The sequence below is a fragment of the Parus major genome, chromosome 2 (genome assembly GCF_001522545.3).
Source record: "Parus major isolate Abel chromosome 2, Parus_major1.1, whole genome shotgun sequence".
NCBI classification, from domain to species: Eukaryota; Metazoa; Chordata; class Aves; order Passeriformes; family Paridae; genus Parus; species Parus major.
In genome coordinates this window covers 144,998,545-145,006,916 of record NC_031769.1, presented here as the reverse complement: position 1 = coordinate 145,006,916, position 8,372 = coordinate 144,998,545, and positions in this window count along the sequence as shown.

Below are 8,372 nucleotides of genomic sequence, written 5' to 3'. Positions count from 1 at the left end.
GGGAGGGATTTAGGTAGAGTGAAAGAGGAAAAATTGTGTGAAAAGAGGGACAAAATGCGTAAAAAGGACTGATCATGTACAAGTATCTGCTTTACGATATATTTATTAAATCCCTTTTCTAGTATGTTTTTTTCAGGGTCAGATGCTCTCTGTTCTTCAAGCAGATTTTTTGTGGTCCTGTGGGCTCATATGTCCAATTCCAGCAATTTGGAATCCTGAGATCCAGGGGCTCAGCAGACTGAGTGTCTGAGCCCAGATGCTGGAAGGATCTGACTTCTTTACCTCTCTGGCATATCAGGTTTACTTTGCTGATTAGGATGTGGTTACTAAGGGAATGACAGTTGCTGCAGTCTCAATATTCTGGTTTTGAGACACTTGTTCATTACTTATAGCTTGTTCAGCTTCTGCCTTAAGAAACTTCTAATGAATGCATTTAATATTCAGGCTTTCGATTTTCTGTTTTATTCAGTTCATTAATTTGAACAGTCAGTTCATCCCTTTTGACACTAAACTGCAATCATACACTGTCTGGGTGGAACACTTTACTGATAAATCCAATAAAGTAATTTTCCTTAGACTAGCTATCACACTAACATTATATACATTACCACAACCAAAGATGCACCTGCTGAGATAAAAGCTGTGAATTGAGATATATATATATATACACATATATACACAGTTTTATTTTTAAGTTTTTCAAAGCAAGCTATGGGTTTGACATTTAAGCCATTATCCCAGAGAGAGAGTTATCATTGTATTGGATTCAGGAAGTTTTTTAAAGTTCACTTAACTGTTTTATTTATACTTAATTATTTTATTTATTGATCGTCCACTTTTAGGGCTTTGATTATTCCAATACTCTACTTCATGTCCTATCACATTTGTGGCAGTGTTTATGTTGTTATCATTTACTACTGTAAGACATGTGGGCTGAGTATCAAAAATTAATACATACAGAAAAATAAAAGTTGATGTTTTATTTACAGTAGAAAAATGACAGATTTTTTTCCCTAGATATCCTGCAAAACTGCAAAACTCTGGTGAGCCCCTTTTGCAGTTTAGACTGGGATATACTGGAGTCAGAGCCAAAGTTCTGCACTGCCAGATTGCCCTTTTGATCTTGGCAGGGAACCTACACCCCATCTGTGAAACATGATTGGAAACACTAATGATCCACAGCTTTACTGTGAAGACAACTTTGTGCATGATGGTGACACATTTAGAGAAGATTTGGGTCCAGAAAGATGTTAGACTAATATCTAATGCTTTCAGAAGATGGCAAACACAATTTTAACGCTTTGACATGAAAGACATTTCTATATTCTAAAGTAATATCAGACAGCAAGAGCAGCAGTACTGAATTAGGCCCCATTGGTACAGTTCTCTGACTGTCAAAATATTTTGTGAAGAGCTGTGAGAGACCAGCATTAATTCACCCTTGAATGGTTTCTCATCATCCAGCCATCTACAGCTTTGGGGGTTTCTATATTAGAAATTGGATCTACATCTTCATTCTTATTACTTTTAATGAGCTTCTCTCTATGACAGAAGTGTGGTGGGTTCACCTCAGCTGACTGCCAGATGCCCACCCAGCCACACTCTCATCAGCAGGGAAGGAGAGGAAACAGGATGGAAAAGCTTGTGTGTGAGGGACAGGGAGATCAGTCACCAATTACCATCATGGGCAAAAGAGAATTGGCTTAGAGAGATTGGTTTAAATTCTTGCCAATTGAAAAACACAGCAAAAAGAGAAAAATAAAACTAAAAATATCTTCCCCTACCCCTTACATTCTTGCCAGGCTCGTGGCTTAACTTCAGCCAACAACTGAATATATGCAGGCACCAGCTCACTCTGTCTTTGCCTGGGCAGGGAAGAGACTCAAAAGCAGAAGTAAAATATATGTATTGAGATAAGAAAATTTAATTAATGAAAAAAAAAATAGAAATAATTTTTAAAAGCTCAACAACAATAGCAATTGTAATGAAAAAAAACAAAGTGACAAAGCCCAAGACAGGCAAGAGATGCACAATAGAATTGCTCACCACCCACTGGCCAATATCCAGCCTGAGCAGCAACTTGCAGCTCCACTCCCCCCACTTTATATACTGAGCATGATATGGTGTGGAATGTCCTTTTGTCCAGTTTATGTCAGCTTTCCTGGCCAGGCTCCCTCCCAGCTCCTTGTGCATCTCACTGGCAGAGACTGCACTTTGCACTGCATTTTGATTTACAGTAAAAACTACTGAGTAACAACTATAACATCAGAGAGGTATCAATATTATTATTACACTAAATCCAAACCACAGAACTCTAACAGCTGCTGGAAGAAAGTGAATTCTTTCCCAGCTGAAACCAGGGCATCACTCACGAGTTGACATCATCCCAACTTGCCCCGAGTGATGCAGGGAAATGGGTGATGGGGGTTGCAGTTCTTCAAAAACTGCTTCAGCAAGGCTCCTTTTTGTGGTCTTCAGTCCTCTGAGAATGAACTCCAGTGTGGGCTTCTCTCCATGGGCCACAGGTCCTGCCAAGAGCTGCTCCTGTGTGGGTTCCTCCCTGGGCTGCAGGGGGATCTCTGCTCCCCATGGACCCCCATGGGCTGCAGGGGCACAGCTGCATCACCACAGGCTGCACCAGGGGCTGCAGGGAACCTCAGCTCCAGCACCTGGAGCAGCTCCTGAGCTTCCTTCACTGCTCTGGCTCTCTGCAGGCTTCTTTCTACCACCTATTCCCAGTCTTCTTTCAATCTGTTATGCAGCACTTTTCACCCTCTATTACAAATTATCACAAAGGCTCTACTGATGTCAGTGTTGGTTCACAATCTGGGCGGTGACAGGTCCATCTTGGGTCTGGCTTTGTCTGACATGGCAGCAGCTTCCAACAGAAGGCACCCCTGCAGCCTCCCTGTTACTAAAACCTTACATGTAAACCCAATATAACAGTTAAGAAGCTGATGTTATTTTTTCTGTACAATTAAGTAAAGACAAGGCTTTTATGTGTTCTTCCTCAATATTACCATTTTTTGGTGAACCAGGCTTGGGAAAACATAAGCCTAATACATAAACCTAATAATTAACTATCAAATAATCCTATTTTTGGAGACCTTTTCATGTCAGAAACCCCAGGTTTACAGAACCTCCCTGTGAGAGCAAAGTGTAAGAACTGCACCTTAGAGGAACTATTTGAACGTCACAGGGCTTGGATAGCAGGCTTTGAAAGCAGTTTGGTTTGCTGGGTTTGGAACTGAATCAGCTTAAATCAGAGCAGGGAATGAATCTTCAGAGGGATTCATCACATCAAGGCTTTCCTTATCACCAGAGTCAGGAGGCTTTATCTGTGCCCAGCAAAGCACTGAAACCCAAGAAGCCGAGAAGTTCAAGCTGCCTGCCAGACAGAAATCACTTCTCTCTCCATCTGTCATTTAACGTAGACATCATCTGGTCTGTGCTAGCTTTGAAAGAGCCATGATTATTTTGCCAGACCACTGAGCTTTTGCAGATTTGGGATGGTCAGATGGAGACAGATCAACTCCTTTTTTCTGGGCCATTCCAACCTCTTTAGAGATAGCCTTAGAGACTGAAGTCATCATCTGTAGCAGAGAACCGGAGATTTCTCATCATAAAGTGAAAAAGTGGGAAGGTCCCTTCTTATAGCCGTAAAAAGAGAAGCTTCTTATTTTGAGAGAGAAGAGGATTTGATGAGGGGAAAAAATGATTCAGCAAAGATGGTCTTTGGTTCAAGATGCCACCCTATAAAGAGGGAATTTTTCTTGGTATGTCTGCTTGCAGTGCTTGGCACAGTCTCAGGGAACAACACGATCTCTGTAGCATCTGGTAATTGTCAGAGCTGTTACTCGGGCCGTCACCATTTACTATTGTTTGTTATAACTTTCTTACACCTTCCCACATTCTTTATGAATAAGCACACCTACTTTTTCTTGGGATCCCTAAATTTCAGGTTTTCCTCTGAAAGTGAGAATTTTGAGTTGCCAACAAGTCACTCAGGAGAAAAATTGTGCATAAGATTAGAGCAGATGGGATAAGCACAGATAACAGTTTGAAATCATGGAAAAGGAGAATGAGCCTTTTTTCCTGCTTCATCCCTTTTCCCACCTATACTCTCTCTTGCTGGCTTTGGCACTTGTCTGGTTTCCATATAGAAGAGATGGGAATAAACTAATTTGACAGAAAAAGTGAATGGTATTTCAGTAGATTATCAATCGGCATCAGCTACTGAAGGGATCCAATTCTTCATCTCTGTATCTACTACTGGAAAAGTAGCATTATCTGTCCAAAGGAAAAGGAAGATATTTCCAACAGTTATGGAGAAGAAATAGATGGAACATTTCCAAATCTGTTTACCAAGGTTAGGGCTAATTATGTTCACTCACCTGTATTGGTGGCCTCATCTCTTGTCAAAGATTAAATTATAGAGAAATGAACAATCCCAGCTGCCAAGATGCAACTTTAATTCAACACAGTCTTACATCTTTTTTACCAAAGGCAGCTGTTGAAAATACTTTTATTAAAGTAGTTAAATGAATTAAATAACAGAAACTCTTTTTCTTTGAGAAAGAAAACTTCAAGTACTCTTTCTGTAAAGAAAAATGTACTTAAACTGAAAACAATGCTCTGGAAATCTGTGTCTGTCACTGCATCTTGCAAGAAAAAAATAGGGGGAGGTCACTGTCAGGATATGTAAGTCTTCTGCCATTACATATTTGACATTTTCTATGTGCCAAGGGTATTTAAAAGTTCTACTTGGGGCTGACAGACTTAGAAGGACGTATGGAGGGGGATGCTCCCTGGAGTGCCAAGTGGAGGGTGAGAAGAATGTCTTATGACACCGAAATCCCAAAGTATCTGAAGTGTGCTCTATTTTAGAGCCCTCATTCCTCACATAGGAAATGCTGACATGAAGATTTCAGGTATTAAAAAATAGCAAACATTAAAATATAATGGAGTATATGTGGAAATATAAGTGGAAATATAATTTGTTTGTATTATTGATATATTATTAATATATAAATATAAAATAGTATAGATAAATTATATAATAATATACAAATATAAAATATAAATTATATTATAATTTATTAATTCTTAATAGTTTGTTTTTCTGATATATTTAAGTCCACTGAAGGAGACAATAAATGTGGTGTTTTTAATTGAAATCTAACACTGCACAACTCTTCCTATGTTGTTATTATTGTTCTTACTACATTACACAGTATTTTTAATAGTTGCTTCTCACAAAATTTCCCAGATGTCCTGTAGGCATCATTCCCACTATAAAATCCTGGTAAATTAAAATAATTATGATAGATTTCCCTTTCTCTAAGGGCTGGGATGCCATATTTTGAAAACCCTTGTACTCCATGTAAATTTCAAACAAAATTGTGATTTCTAAGTCTTTATAGCATTCCAAATATCTCTGGGGTGAGTTAGGGGTGAGTTAGTTTTACACATAAACACAGTGACAGGATCAAAACCTGCTTGAAAAATTCACACAAAACTTTTAAGATAGATAGATAGATAGATAGATAATAGATAGATAGATAGATAGATAGATAGATAGATAGATTATAGATAGATAGATAGATAGATAGATGATAGATAGATAGATAGACAGACAGATTGATAGATAGATAGATGATAGATATTATTGTGCCACAGGTACATATTTCATTCATACCTTTTTTTAATAATTCAGGAAGTTCAGCAAAGATTTTAAAACACTCTTGCATGTACTGCTGTGTGTAGCTAATTGGAGTGTAAACTGCTAGAGCTCGGTGAGTTTCAGCATCAAAGTTACATATTTTTTTCATTAATGAAACAGCTTATATTAACAGTATCCTTTCCTTATTTTCTTCTTCCATTGGAAATCTGGAAAACTGAAAACAAAAAACAAACACACCATCATTTTTGGACAGTTCTTCCATTTCCCCAAATTGTGTGCCTGATTTCCAGACACTTCCCAGGCCTGTGAGCAGCTGTGTTTTCCTTCCCATCTGCATGGTCCCAGCAAAGCTCCCAGTATCAGTACTGCAAACTTGTGCCAACAGAAAAAGGGGAGGTGCTGAATATTTGTATATCTTAACAGACTCTCTTATGTCTTTGGAAGGAAATGTGTGTCAGCTGAGGTTTTTACACTAAATATTTCTCAATTCACAATATTGTTTGATGACTCTGAAAGATGATTTTTTTGCTATACTAGAACAACAAGAAGCTGTAGAAAATGAGATGTAAAATGCATTTTCAAAGCTCAGAAGGGCAATTATAAACCCAGCCAAAAGTGTAGTTTATCTAATTTCAGTATCTTTTATTGAACTGCATGACTAGTTCCTATGAATGATGAAATATTGTGCAACATTGTATCTCTCCTGTAAAAAAAAAAATAAGAAAATCCTCAGTAAAAATTCTGATTTAGATGGATTTGATTGCATCATTTCATATAATTTTTTATTCTTCAATGAATTATAAGATAGGAGAGGAAACAGAAGGATAAGTTGCATGTTGAAATTGGGATTCATACTAAGAAATATTATTTGCAGCTACCTGGGATAGTTTTTTCCTAAAGAGTCAATCAAACAAAAAAAGCCAGTACTGAACAGATGTTTCATAGGTAGTTTATTAAGGAAAAGGAGGAAATTAAAGGAGGTAAGGGATCTGTTATTGTGGCCTTGACTTGCTATGTCTCCAAAGGTCAGCTGAAAGTTGCAAAGAAAATCAATTTGTCACATGCTGCTCTGCATGAGCTTTTTCTGTCAATGACCTGGGGAGAAAATGTTACACAGACAGAGCCTGACATCCTCACAATAACAAACACAAGCATTTGACTTTTCCAGTCTTCTGTGGTGCCTGACTCTCCACCCAGCTTCCCCATGGATGTCTTACAGCAAGCTCTCTCGTTCAGGTATCTTGTGACAATGAAAAAAAGAAATCTGCCATGGGGTGCTGAAATAAAAGGAGAAAGTGCATCACAGGATCTTAGAATTATTTGGGTTTGAAGGGGCCTGAAAGGTCATCTCATTCCAACCCCCCTGCCATGGGCAGAAAAACATTTCTCTAGATCAGATTGCTCAAAAGCCCATCCAGACTGGTACTGAACACTTCCAGGGATGAAAGCCACAGCTTCTCTGAGCAACCTGTGCCAGACCCTAACCATCTTTTGAGTACAGAGGTTTATCCTAATAACTCATCTAAACCTGCTGTCTTTCAGTTTGCAGCCATTTCCCCTTGTCCTGTCACGACATGCTCTTGTCCAAAGTCTCTCTCCAGCTCTCTTGTAAACCTCCCTTAGCACTGGAAGCTGTTTTAAGGTGTCCCTGGAGCCTTTTCTTCTCAACGCTGAACAACCCCAACTGTCTCAGTCTGTCTCCATAGGAGAGGTGCTCCAACCCCCTGAGCATCTCCATGGCACTGCTCCAACAGGTCCACATCCTTCCTGGGGGTGTTCTGGGGATGCCAGAGCTGGATAAAACACTGCAAGTGGGGACTTATCACAGCAGAGAAAAGGGGCAGAATCCCCTCACTCACCTGCTGCCCACAGGGCTTTGGATGCAGCCCAGGACACATTTGGTTTCTGGGCTGTGACTGCACACTTGCCAGGTCATGTTGAGTTTCTTGTCCATCAAGACACCCAAGTCCTTCTCCCCAGGGCTGCTCTCAATCCATTTTCCAGCCTGTGTTTGTGCTTGGGATTCCTGACCCATGTGCAGGAGGACCTTGGTGTTTTCGAATTCCATGAGGTTGTGAGTGGGTGATAAAACTCCTTGCATCTTCAAAGCACACAGTGTGGATCCAGATCACTGCTTATCTGTCACTAAAACATCTTTTTCGGATGATAGCTGGTAAGTCAAAGATAGGCAAGCATTATGAAGCATGGATTTGTTGAGATAATGTAATTTATGAAGATTTAATATATAAATAATTTAATAAAATGTAATGTTGCCATTGGCAAGTCTTCTATGGTCCTCTCTGGGATGCCTTAATCCCCACTATGTTTATCTGGATTTTACTTTCCCTGAGAATCTCAAGTTTGTTGTACAAACCTGAAGCATACAAACACAGCAGCTTGGCCACAAGAATTACATCAAGCTGCAGGTTCCTATCCAGGTAACATCAGGGATGTGTCTGAGCACAAGATTTTCTACATTTCTCTATTTGAATTTAAAAATGAAGTTTTTAGATTTACATGAAGCTGATTATACTGTGGGTATTTTCCACATCTCTCAAAGAAGTGCTTAATGAGAAAAGAGTTTTAAGAGAGACCAGTGTCTCTGGTGAGCAGGTGAGCCTGATACTCTGAATGTGACTTGTACCAGATGAATACAGAGCAAGGAAAACACTTGAAAGGTGTTTTAGAC